This window comes from Dermochelys coriacea, chromosome 13 (assembly GCF_009764565.3).
Source record: "Dermochelys coriacea isolate rDerCor1 chromosome 13, rDerCor1.pri.v4, whole genome shotgun sequence".
Lineage (NCBI taxonomy): Eukaryota > Metazoa > Chordata > Testudines > Dermochelyidae > Dermochelys > Dermochelys coriacea.
In genome coordinates, this window is record NC_050080.1 from 37,323,213 (window position 1) to 37,336,833 (window position 13,621).

General features: G+C 42.1%; 1 protein-coding gene and 1 pseudogene across 1 annotated transcript in view; one reads left to right on the forward strand and one right to left on the reverse strand.

Moving 5' to 3' along the window:
- Positions 1-13,621, forward strand: part of LOC119841806 (mast cell protease 3-like) — a 500,929-nt gene that overhangs the window by 88,978 nt on the left and 398,330 nt on the right.
- LOC119841553 lies at positions 1,078-8,512 on the reverse strand (annotated as a pseudogene).

The window sequence follows — 13,621 nt, forward strand, 5'->3', positions numbered from 1 at the left end:
GCTAATGTGATCATGGGATGCATAAACAGGGAAGCTTGAGTCAGAGTGGAGAGGTTATTTTTCCACTGTATTTGGAACAAGGAGCTCAATCTATTTAGATGAACAAAGAGAAGCTTAAGGAGACAATAGGTTATAGTCTATAAGTACCTATACAGGGAACAAATATGTAATAGTTGGCTCTTCAATCTAGTAGAGAAAGTTCTAACATGATCCAATGGCTGGAAGCTGAAGCTAGACAAATTCAGACTGGAAATAAGTCATACATTTTTAACAGTGAGATTAACTAACCATTGGATAAATTTGCCAACTGTTGTTGTGGATTCCCCATCACAATTTTGAAATCAAGATTTCATGTTTGGTTGTTTTTTCAAAAACAATCTGCTCTAGGAATTATTTTGGGGAAGTTCTCTGGCCTGGGCTGTACAAAAAGTCAGAGTAGATGATCACAACAGTCCTTTCTGGCCCCGGAATCTATAAATTTATAAGTATCAGAGGGGTGGGCCGTGTTAGTCTGGATCTGTAAAAGCAGCAAAGAGTCCTGTGGCACCTTATAGACTAACAGACGTATTGGAGCATAAGCTTTCGTGGGTGAATACCCACTTCATCGGTAAATTTATAAATTTATAAATTATTGGGCTCAACACAGGGGTAACTGGGTGAAATTTAATGGCCTGTTATTTACTGGTTCTTTAGAAAGTCTTCCTAGTTGCTTTGGAAATCTCAGTCACAATGGGTCTATCTATAAACTGCTAGAAAGAATTTCCCCTACCAGAAAGCTCTCATTCAAATGTAAAGTAGCATATATAGAGACTAAGTAACCCAGTGTTGAATCAGGCCCACAATGTTGAAATATGCCTTAAAAGAAAGAGTCCAGAGTTTCTGTGAATCAGTTCATCTCCATTGGCCAGCTCAGTAAATCTAGGGTAATCAGAGACACTGAAAAGTCCAGATAGGAGAGAGTAGGAAACATAGATGGCGGGTCAGGTTCTTTGGCCTGTGTCATGAAGACTAGATCAGAGTCCCTTCTGACCTTAAAATATGACTCAAAGACCAAAAAAATATTGACCCAAACTTGTATGCAGTTCCTCTGTTTTATTATTAGATTTGCAAAGGGAAACATGGTGTAATTCCACAGGCATCTACAACAGTTAACATTGCATTTGAATTCAGATTTATTTTTCTCACTCATGTAATCATTGTTTCCCCCTTCCTTCTCCCCTCTCCCCAAATTATCCTCCATCACCTGGAAAAGAAAAATATCAGCCAAAGCATACCATACAAACACTGCTCCCTAAAGGCAGCAGCAGCAAGTATCAGTCCTAAAATTCAGTGAAATCCGTGTCTGCCAAAGTTTTAGGCCAGGATTTTCAAAGAAATGTGAAGGAATTAGGTGACTCAACTTCCAATTTAGGTGATTAAATCCCTTTGGTGATAAACTCCAATTTAGGTGTTTAACTCCCTTTAACTCCTTTGAGATATCACCCTAAGTAACGCTCCAAAAGTTTCTGGAAAATCAAAGCATGGAATCCAGTGCTCCTAACCCCTAAAGTCCCTTTTAAAAATCTCAACCTTATTTTACAACTCCAAAGATCAAAATTAGCTGACTGGGGAGAGGTGCCAGTCTTTCGGAATCTCCTGCTGTAGGTCACTGATAGAGATCTGTTAATTTTACAGTCTGAAGTCTTGCAAAAGCCAGAAACTTAATGACAGCCTTTCTCTCGGCCTCTTTGACCTCTTTGTTCCTCAGACTGTAGATGAGGGGGTTGACCATGTGGGTCAGGACTGTGTAGAAGACAGAGAATACCTTGTATAAGTCCTTTGAATGGTGGGCAGTTGGAACCATGTAGACAATAATCAGAGTACCATAAAATGTTGTGACAGTGACAAGGTGAGAGGAGCAGGTAGAAAATGCCTTTTGCCTCCCGGTGGTGGAAGGAATTCTCAGGATGGTGTTGATGATACAAATGTAGGACGCCAATGTGAATAGAAATGGGACCAGTCACCTGCCGGAGGAGACTGTGAAAATCGTGAGTTCTAGAAGCTGGGTATCACTAGAGGATAGTTTTATGATGGGCGAGGAATCACAAAAGAAATGGTCAATTTCATTGGAGCCACAAAACTTTATTTTAGTCATTAAAATGATTATTATGGTACTGCTCAGAAAGCCACTTGTCCAGGAACAAGCCGCTAGCTGGAAACAAACACTGCCGTTCATCAGAGTGGCATAACAGAGTGGATTGCAAATCACTAGATACCAATCATAAGACATCACTGCTAGCAGATAGTATTCTGTGGCTGCCAGGATACCAAAACAATAAAATTGTGTGATGCAGTCACTAACGGAAATGGTTCTGTCCCCAGTCAGGAGACTGGCTAGCACCCTGGGCAGGATGGTGGAGGTGTAACAGGTCTCCAAGCAGGACAAGTTCCCCAGGAGGAAGTATATAGGGGTGTGAAGGTGTTGATCAGCCACAACTAGCACAACAATGAGGATATTTCCAGCTATGGTCACCATGTAGATCACTAGAAACAGGAAGCAGAGAAGAATCTGAGGTTCAGGGAGATTCCCAAATCCCAGGAGGACGAATTCCTCAATGGACGTTTGATTTCTATAGTAATCATTTGCCCTGGGATGTATCTAGGGGAAATGAAGCAAATTTGTTAATATATTTTCAAGATAAACTCAACTTTTAATTCAATTTATTGTCAAACTAGATGAAAACTAACAAACTCTGCAATATAAGTTGAATATCGCAGTGAACTGAAATCTCATCAGTTTAATTGCAGAAATGTTCAAAAATCTATGTCCGCTCTTCATAGAATCCCCATAATTAGAGATGGTTAAGAAAAGGTTAGACAAATAGCTCTCAGGGATGGTCCAGGTTTCCTTGGTTTCTAGGGGGCCTGGACTTGATAACTTCTTGAGGTCCCTTCCAGCCCTATAATTCTATAATTTTCTGTTACTTGATCAAGCCTCCAGGAAATTGTCCAGGTTGTTTGGTATCAGGACTACTGTGATATGTTATTTAAGATGTGAGTACCTATCTTCTCCACTAACAGAGCAAAGAAAAACTGTGTGTCTCTGGAAACTCCACTACACTGCAAAAAATCAGAAAACTGTTTCATTTCCCTTTGGATTAGGGCTGATTAAGATTTTGATTAAGATACTGGGGTTTGAAGTAACTGAAAGTCTTCATGGAAAGTATATGATTTTCACCATATTTCATCTGAAATCTGTAAACCCAAATATTTTTTAAAATCTGAAGTTTTGCGTAGCCTTTGGCTGAAAATATTTAGTTCTTTGACAAATATGTTTGCATTCAGTTGCTGAAAATCCAAAACATCCACCCTCCACCAAAAAAACAATTTTCAGGTTTTGGCTTTTTCAATGAAAAATCAAAAATTTCCATGGGGATGAAACCCAACCAACGGGAGTCGTGATATATTAGAGAACAAAGGGGCTGCTAAAATGAGATTACACTTCTGATGCCAGGAATTAATATCACAGCACAGCCAAAGTAAAATAAAATACAGCCTAATCTGCTTCGTTGGTGTTTCACTTTTTAACCTGACAAGGAAGCGTTCTTCAAATGCAGGGTTTCCGCAGGATACATCACTATCAGAGGCACAGCTAGAATTGCAGAAAATATTATAACATGTGATACAAATGTTCTGTTCTTTCTAAAATTCTGCCACAGAATTAGCTCTAATGGGAATACCTGACGTGAACACCATGAAACATAAATATATGTTTGGTTGCACTGGTGGGAAAAATATTGTTGTTTATTTTATTCATTGTCCAGATCACCTTGTGTTTACAAAAATTTCTTAAAGCAGCTGATCTCTCTCTCTCTCTCTCTCTCTCTCTCTCTCTCACACACACACACACACACACACACACACACACACACACACACAGAGTTTCAATATGAACAACATTTTATTAGCCCAGCACAAATGCATGTTAGTAAAAATAATATCAATGGCATCTAATTTGCTTTCAAGACTGAAATTATATCAGTCTAAAATAATATTTTGATAGACCTTTCAGTCAAAACATCCAGAGGGAAAGCACTGAATTTTATATGGGTATCAGAGTAGCTGCCGTGTTAGTCTGTATTCGCAAAAAAGAAAAGGCACCTTAGAGACTAACAAATTTATTTGAGCATAAGCTTTCGTGAGCTACAGCTCACTTCATCAGATGCATTCGGTGGAAAATACAGTGGGGAGATTTATATACACACACAGAGAATATGAAACAATGGGTTTTATCATACACACTCCTGAAGGATGACCCATCACTCTCACAGATCTTGGGAGACTGGCCAGTCCTTGCTTACAGACAGCCCCCCAACCTGAAGCAAATATTCACCAGCAACCACACACCACACAACAGAACCACTAACCCAGGAACCTATCCTTGCAACAAAGCCCGTTGCCAACTCTCTCCACATATCTATTCAGGGGACACCATCATAGGGCCTAATCACATCAGCCACACTGTCAGAGGCTCGTTCACCTGCGCATCTACCAATGTGATAGATGCCATCATGTGCCAGCAATGCCCCTCTGCCATGTACATTGGTCAAATTGGACAGTCTCTATGTAAAAGAATAAATGGACACAAATCAGACGTCAAGAATTATAACATTCAAAAACCAGTCGGAGAACACTTCAATCTCTCCGGTCACTCGATTACAGACCTGAGGGTGGCTATCCTTCAACAAAAAAACTTTAAAAACAGACTCCAAGGAGAGACTGCTGCATTGGAATTAATTTGCAAACTGGATACAATTAACTTAGGCTTGAATAGAGACTGGGAATGGATGCGTCATTACACAAAGTAAAATTATTTCCCCATGTTATTTCTCCCCCCCACCCCACCCCCCACTGTTCCTCAGATGCTCTTGTTAACTGCTGGAAATAGCCCACCTTGATTATCACTACAAAAGGTTTTCCTCCCCCCCCCCTTCCTGCTGGTAATAGCTCATCTTAAGTGATCACTCTCCTTACAGTATGTATGATAAAACCCATTGTTTCATGTTTTCTGTGTGTGTATATAAATCTCCCCACTGTATTTTCCACCGAATGCATCCGATGAAGTGATCTGTAGCTCACGAAAGCTTATGCTCAAATAAATTTGTTAGTCTCTAAGGTGCCACAAGTACTCCTTTTCTTTTTTTATATGGGTATATGAGCCTTACTCTCTCCTTCCTTTGCAAAGGGATTCAAAAGTTGTGGGGGGAAATTCCAGACTGGATGTTTCTATTCTCCAAGAGCAGTGGTAATATTTTTGCATCTACTTTACACTCAAATTTTTAAATAGCCCAATGGACTTAGGAACCTTAGTACTATTGATTGTCAATAAGACTTAGGCTAAGGGCCAGAGTTTTAAAGGTATTGAGGTATTATAAAAGTATTTTAAATCAATAGATGTTAGGGATATAGGTGCTTTTCAATACCCCACTAGGCACCCACATACCCTTAAAATGTATCTCTAAGGATGTAGATGACTTTTGAAAATGGGACTTAAAATGTTAAGCTGCTTAGGGGTGCTTTTGAAAATGTTACCCCTAATTCCCATTTAATTTCTGTAGCAGTAGCGAGCCTAAATTCTTTAGGGCCCCATTTGATAATCCCATTTTACGGCTTATAATGAAATTTCCTCTGCATCTTAATAATTATAAATGATTCTGTAATAAGCAATCACTAATAAAATAAATAAATAACCCCTGAACATTTACAATAAAAGCCTAGAGATAAAACTAGTAAAGTTTCTCTTAAAAAACCAAAACTCTAAAAGCCTATAGAATTCAATAGAGAATAAAATAATTGCTTTAAAGTTTTTTTTACCATCCTAAGCAATATAAAATCTTTGCTAGGCTGGTTTAAAACTTACTCAGAGAAGTTATCATTGTGTACTCAGTGTCTTTAGCAGTATCCCATTAGGTGAAGAAAATAAGATAATTAGCACAATGTACATAGATCCTTATTAAAAAAAATCATGATTACATTCAAGACACCACTTTACTATGCACTTGCACTTGACTTTAATCATGTGCTTAAGTACCATTAGAGTTAATGGGTGAAATCTTAGCAAAACTCCTCTTGATTTAAATAGTCATTGAATTTGCTTAGAAAGGACTTAGAGCACATATTTAAAGTTAAACACATCCTGAAAATCTGTCCTGAGTTGGAGCCATAAAACATTCCTTTTTTTCCTCCAAAATGATTTATTAAAATCAACAATTGACTCATTTTCTCAGCAATTATATATGACAGACATTTTACTGTAGCAAGCACTGGATGAAAAGTGTTGAAAGGGAAACATCAAAATTGTCCATGAAAAATATGGAATTTTGGAAAACTGGATAACCAAAATGTTTTCATTTTTTGGTATTCAGTGAAAGAATGAAAGAAAACCCCAAACTTAAACACACTGAAACATACTTTTTGTTAAACAAATTTGTGGGGAAAATTAAAAAAAAAATTTTAGTGAAATTTTCATTTTTGGAAAAAAAGGTAATTTGAAATGAAACAAATGTTGAGCAAGGATACAATGTATTAAAACACTGAGTGAAGGCAGTGTAAAAGTGGTGATATTTTATTTTGGTTTATTTTATCATATTATGTATACACATTATTATACATTAATTTTTATTTTATTTTATATCAATTATTTTTATTTAAAAATGAAACTGACATATATACACACATACAAAGTTCTGATTTCAATTAACAAAAAATAGCCATTTTTAAAGGTATTTACATGTATAGGGGGATTTTCAGAAGCACTTAAGGCATCAAAAACTAAGCAAAAACTAGAGAATGCTGTTGAAAAATCTGACTAGGCGCCCGATACCTTTTTAAAATCACTCTCAAAATGACCTCAAAAGTAATCACATTAGTTTACATCTCCAAATCAGATGAACAGACATTAACAGACATTAAACTTTAGAAAATGACAAAGGAAGTTTTTATCTCTAAGATGAGTCAACAGTCGGGGGATGAGGGGGGCAGCTTGAATTTCAGACATCACCTTTGCACTCTGGATTCTTGCATCAGGATATGGTCCAACAAGACTATTTTTTATCCTGATTCCTTTAACCTACCTAACTCAGAATCTATATATGAAAGGAGACCCTACCCATAATGCCTAGTTTTACTGCCTTAATTGTATCATTTTGTCCTGCATCCATTCCCACACAATGTTAATGTCTCTTTTGATGCATTGTTCATCCCCTATACGAGAAGGGTAGCAAGTAACATTGGCCCGCGATGGCCACTTGAGATGACAGGGAAGGGAAAGGGACTAGTTCATTTATGTTCGCAGGCGGAATAAACACCAGTGTTCCTTCCATGTGATGAAACTGCTGCTACTTCTCTCCCTGGTCGTTACACCCCTCAATGGAGCAGCAACCGACAACACAAAACATGTATCCCTCAGAGGAAAACTAGACACATATTTTGAATCTCAAAGGAAAAGAAATGAAGAGAGGTAAATAAACAAAAAAAAAAAATAAAAGATGTGAACTTTGAAACTGAAATGTGGTGGGTGAGAGTCCATGGGACCTGACCTGTGCGCCCAATCACAGGTTAGGAGCTTCTCAGTAGTCCCCGCTCCTTTCTGTGCACTGGGGTGTGTGTGTGTGTGTCTCTCTGTGTGTGTGTGTGTGTGTACAGTTTTAACAATCCCCCCATCGGGTACAATTTGAGGTAGACCCAGTCAGTCCTTTCCAGATGCCTGACTGGGCCTTGCTCACCTGCTGAGGGTGAAAGTGATCACCAGGTTTAGGTTCAGGAAGGAATTTTCCGGAGGCCAGACTTTCTCAGGACCCCCTGCTGTTATCATACGGGCACGTCTCAGCTGCTCCTCCTAGATCACAGATGTATGATATATCTAAGGGTGACCAGATAGCAAGTGTGAAAAATTGGGACGGGGTGGGGGGCAATAAGAGCCTCAATATAAGAAAAAGACCCTCAAAATCGGGACTGTCCCTATAAAATCGGGACATCTGGTCAACCCCAATCACAGGGCAGGGGCTTCTTCAGCAAAGCCCCCTCTCTCTGTGCCCCATGGGGACGGGGCTGGACAGCAGTCTCACTCCGGCCATGCGGCCACCCCAGCCCGGGAGTGAGGGGCGGCGCCCGCCCGGGGTTCCGGACCCACAGACAAAGCCCGGGGGCAACCAGTCCCATTTATACTTGCTGGACACAAGACTCTCTGCTCTTGTTGTACAGGAAGCTAAGCGACACCCCCCTCCCATCCCTGTAAATGAAAGTAAATTAAAATAAAATAGTTTAAAAGGTTCTTAAAATATCAAATACAATTTAAAGAGTAAATTCAATTAAAAAAAAAGTAAAATCTGAGATTGAACCAAACCCACCTTTGCTCAATGAGAGTCCTTGGGACCCACCTGTGCCTCCATCACAGGTAGTAGGGTGACCAGGCACCAAATGTGAAAAATCGGGACAGTGGGTGTGGGGCCCTATAATAGGAGCCTCTATAAGAAAAAGACCCTCAAAATCGGGACTGTCCCTATAAAATCGGGACATCTGGTCAACCCCAATCACAGGGCAGGGGCTTCTTCAGCAAAGCCCCCTCTCTCTGTGCCCCATGGGCACGGGGCTGGACAGCAGTCTCACTCCGGCCATGCGGCCACCCCAGCCCGGGAGTGAGGGGCGGCGCCCACCCGTGGCTTCTGGACCCACAGACAAAGCTCGGGGGGAACCAGTCCCATTTATACTTGCTGGACACAAGGCTCTTGCTCTTGTTGTACAGGAGGCTATGCGACCCCCCTGTTATACACTGAGCAATGAGGGCTCCCCTCCGTGTGGGCAGAGGCGAGACCCTGCGCTCCAGGGACGAGGTAGCTGGTGGACAGACCCCGCCGGAGCGGGGAGTGTCGGCAGGCGCCACTCTGCCTTGGACGGGGGTCATCTCCGCTTGAGCAAGCGAGACTCCCCGCAACCTCCAGGCACCTCTTCCGTCAGTGGACGGTGACCCTGACTCCGGGAGAGACCCCCGGGAGAGCGAGAGAGAGACGGGGTGTCCCTCGGCTGGGCCCCCTGGGGCGAGATTCAGCCCAGCCGCAGCGGGGTGCACAAGGTCAGAGGTGGAGAGGGGAGGGAGGGAGCGAGCCAGGCTGGAGGCCTCCGGGCTCTGCTCCCCTCTCTGCACCAGCCTGAGTCCCCCCACTCAGGCCCTTTCCCGGCGTGTACCCCGCCCACACAACCTTGTGTCACGGCTCCGGGCCAAGCCTTCGCAATGAGGCGAGGGAAAAAGGCAACGCGGCCCCTGCCCGGGCTGCGCGGCGAATCGCCCCGCCCTCCTGGAACTGCCCCCGGGGACACGGCGGGGATCGTGGCCCCTTGAGACTTCCAGAGCCGGGCCCCGTCGCGCTCGCGCCAGGAAGGGGGCCAGAAACACCTGCCTTTAAAGTTCACTCGCCTCTGACCGGCAGCCACAGAGTCTGAAGCGCCCTCGCCACGCTCGGCGGGTCATCGGAGGGCCTCTGATCCCGACGCCCTGTAGCATTTATGTCCGCAAAGCCTGGCCACGGGAGCGCTCTGCTCAGCTGCGGGTCCGCTCCGCCGCCGTCAGCTCGCCAGTGCAGACGTGGCCTGAGGTGTGTTTCCGAGAGACACGGCGGGTCAGGGCATATCTGGAACCGGTCCCTCTGCCATGGGTGAGAGAAACAAACTTCCAGCGGACGCAGAGCCCTTCCACTTTCGTTTCGCCGTTTGAAAAACGACGCCTTTCAAAACCCGTATCATTACCTTCTTTATACGACTTCACTCTCAGCTGTGCATGTGCGTGCTCACACCTACTCCAAATCGCTACAGCTCCACGCCAAATATTTCTTTTTTTCAGATTGTATTAAACTGTCTTTCATTTCAGTAAGAAAACATACACCATTGTGGTTTTGAGTCAATCCTGACTCGATTTAAGGATCCTTTCGTTTCGATTTACCGCTGGGCGGTTGCCTAACTGTACATTTCTTACTGGAACAAACGTGGCTTTCTTTTCAGTAAAAAGAAAAGGAGGACTTGTGGCACCTTAGAGACTAACACATTTATTAGAGCATAGTCTCTAAGGTGCCACAAGTCCTCCTTTTCTTTTTGCGAATACAGACTAACACGGCTGCTACTCTGAAACCTTTCTTTTCAGTGTAATCTTAGCTCAGATTTTCAGTGGCTGCAGTGCTTGGTTTTAGGCTAATTACAATGTCCCTCTAGCGTTTTCGACTCTTACGAACGGCCTGAGAAATTACAAGCAAATACAGCAATGTGTCACAGTTGATTTGTAATGAGTACTTTAAAGAAATGGAGCAATGTAGAATCAGAGACCCTCCGATACCCATCCAAGTGTGATGATGGTGTTTGTGTGTCTGTGGTTCCCCCCCGGGCTTTGTCTGTGGGTCCGGAACCCCGGGCGGGCGCCGCCCCTCACTCCCGGGCTGGGTGGCCCCATGGCCGGAGTGAGACGGCTGTCCAGCCCCGTTCCTGAGGGGTAGAGAGAGGTGAATGGGGAGGGGGCCGGGAAGCTCCTAAAGTGTAACCGGGAGCACAGGTCTCATTGACTCATGCGAGCACATTTCGTTTCCCATTTTATTTTTATTTTTAAATTACACTTTTAAACTTTTTAAAAAAATATTACGAATTTCTCTATTTTTAAGTTACTTTTTTGTATTATTTTATTTTTAATTTTTATTGATTTTAATAGTTTTTGTGTCATATTCTTTTGGTTTATTTTATAATATATGCATACACATTATTATACATTATTTTTTATTTTATATCAATTCTTTTTATTTAATAAAATAAAATTGACATATACACATGGCAAGTTCTGATTTCAATTAACATTATTTTCTGTTATAAAAATGTTCCAAATGGAAATTATTCAATCTGCTTTAATTTCCATTAAAATCTGAATCAATGTGATTACCTAGGTTCTGGATACAGGGTGTGTGAGGCAGTGACCTTGTGATTAAGGTTTAGAGGGATGGATTAGGGGCTGCAGTGTTCTTGGGGGCTGGAGGTTTAGAGGATCAGAGAGCATCCTTTACCTGGACCACCAAATGAGTGGGCCTGAATGCTAGTGAAAATCAGGTTTCTGGTAACTTTTTGTGGTAACTTGTACCTGCTCCCCATCTCCCTTCCCAGCCCCTCTCAGACAGTTCTACCCAACACAAGCAATAGGGTGTAGCTGTCTAGGGTAAAGGACCTAAGGTAATACAGTGGTAGATAAATTAGATTAGATCAATGACAAATAATACCTAGCATTGGAGGACCAAATGCATCAAAAGCTGGGAAAAATTCCAGAGACCAAAACAGTAAGTTTGCTATTTAAATTAAATATGTTAGGGTATTAATATAGAGAGCAAATTTAAGCATATAATTATGAATTACAATTGGAACATTTGCTATCTATTCAATCAGCATCTAGAGCCTGCCAGATTTTTTTTTTTTTAGCAGAAAAAATGACTGTTCAGAGAAGTCCACACAAAAATCCCATATATTTTGGTTTTGGCAACAAAGAACCAAACATTTTTAGCTAAAAACTGCTGAAAACTTAACATTTTCAGCTGAAATTCTCCACAAAAGAAGGAAACAAACAAACAAAAGATCGCTCTCTTTTCCAAGAGGAAGAGAGATGCTAGCGCTGATGATGATGGTCTCCACTACAGCTGGGATTGATGCTGTGGTGATCGAGCCACCGGGGGTCGATTTAGCGGCTCTACTGAAGCCCCACTAAATCAACCGCCGATCGCTCAGACATCGACACCGGTACTCCACCGGCGTGAGTAGGGGCAGGTCTACACTAGGGCAGAGATTGAAGCTCTGAGATTGATCCACCGGGGGTCGATTTAGCAAATCTAGTAAAGACCCGCCAAATCAAGTGCAGATTGCTCTCCAGTCGATCCCTGTACTCTACCCCCGATGAGAAGAGTAAGGTAAGTCGACTGGATATTTTCAAAAAGGAAAGGAGGACTTGTGGCACCTTAGAGACTAACAAATTTATTTGAGCAAAAGCTTTCGTGAGCTACAGCTCACTTCATCGGATGCATGTGGAGTGGATGGGACATCGCACAAAGTAAAACTATTTCCCCATGGTATTTCTCCCCCCCACCCCCCACCGTTCCTCAGACGTTCTTGTCAACTGCTGGAAATGGCCCACCTTGATTATCACCATGAAAGGTTTTCCACCTCCTCCTCCCCCCACCCCCATTCCTGCAGGTAATAGCTCATCTTAAGAGATCACTCTCCTTACAGTGTGTATGATAAAACCCATTGTTTCATGTTCTCTGTGTGTGTATATAAATCTCCCCTCTGTATTTTCCACCGAATGCATCCGATGAAGTGAGCTGTAGCTCACGAAAGCTTATGCTCAAATAAATTTTTTAGTCTCTAAGGTGCCACAAGTACTCCTTTTCTTTTTGCGAATACAGACTAACACGGCTGCTACTCTGAAACCTGGATATTTTCAGTCAACTCCAGCTGCATTATTCACGTAGCTGGAGTAGCGTAGTGTAGGTCAACTTACCGCAGTAGTGTAGACATAGCCTAAGGGGAGTTGACGGGAAAGTTTCTCCCATCAACCCAGGGCAGTGGTAAGTAGATCAACCCTGTGGTAAGTAGATCTAAGCTATGTTGACTTGAGTTATGCTACTAATGTAACTCAAATTGCGTCGCTTGGATGAGCTTTTCCCCCTAGTGCTGATCTGTCCTGAGACTTACCATGAAAAAAGTACCAGGAAAAAGAGTCAGGAAGACTCAGTGAGAATTTATTCTTGAATTCATTTTTTTGGTCAAACCTCGGTGGTAAATATTTTTATGTGTATAGTGCGTTACTGTGTGTGGCAAAGGATGCTCATGTGACACTATTTAGGCTGAGATTGGCAAAGTTGCCTAGTGCTTTTGAGTGCTCATTTCCCGTTCGTTTTAATTCATTCATTTCTTTTTATTTGGGTGGGGGAGGGAAATCAGGTCTTATGAGCTTTGAAAATTTTGGACAGACATCTTCTGTTAGCATTTTATATATATGTATCAATGTCTATATTGATATCAGTATCAATATAGAAATAGATATGTTAATGTTGCCTTCACCATGCAAAGATGGATGAATAGGCAGGACATTGTACATGGCAGGACACTCAAACTCCCAACCCTCCACAGCCTTTCATGTTTTGTTTACCCAGCTACAGATCCGCAGAGAATACTACCTAATCAAAGTTCTTCACTCATAGCAGCGGCAACATTGTTTACCTACTTTTCAGAGGCATAATTGACAACAGATTATCCTAATCACTGGAGAATTAATCTCACTGGCATCAGTGGGTGTGGAAGAGACCCAGAAGCACTCAAAAGATATTAAGCTCCTTGCAAAATTTGGGCACTAGTGTTCATGTACGGATGACTGAAGCAGAGTGATCTACTGAAACATGTTTCAGAGTAGCAGCCGTGTTAGTCTGTATTCGCAAAAACAAAAGGAGTACTTGTGGCACCTTAGAGACTAACAAATTTATTAGAGCATAAGCTCACGAAAGCTTATGCTCTAATAAATTTGTTAGTCTCTAAGGTGCCACAAGTACTCCTTTTCTTTCTACTGAAACAT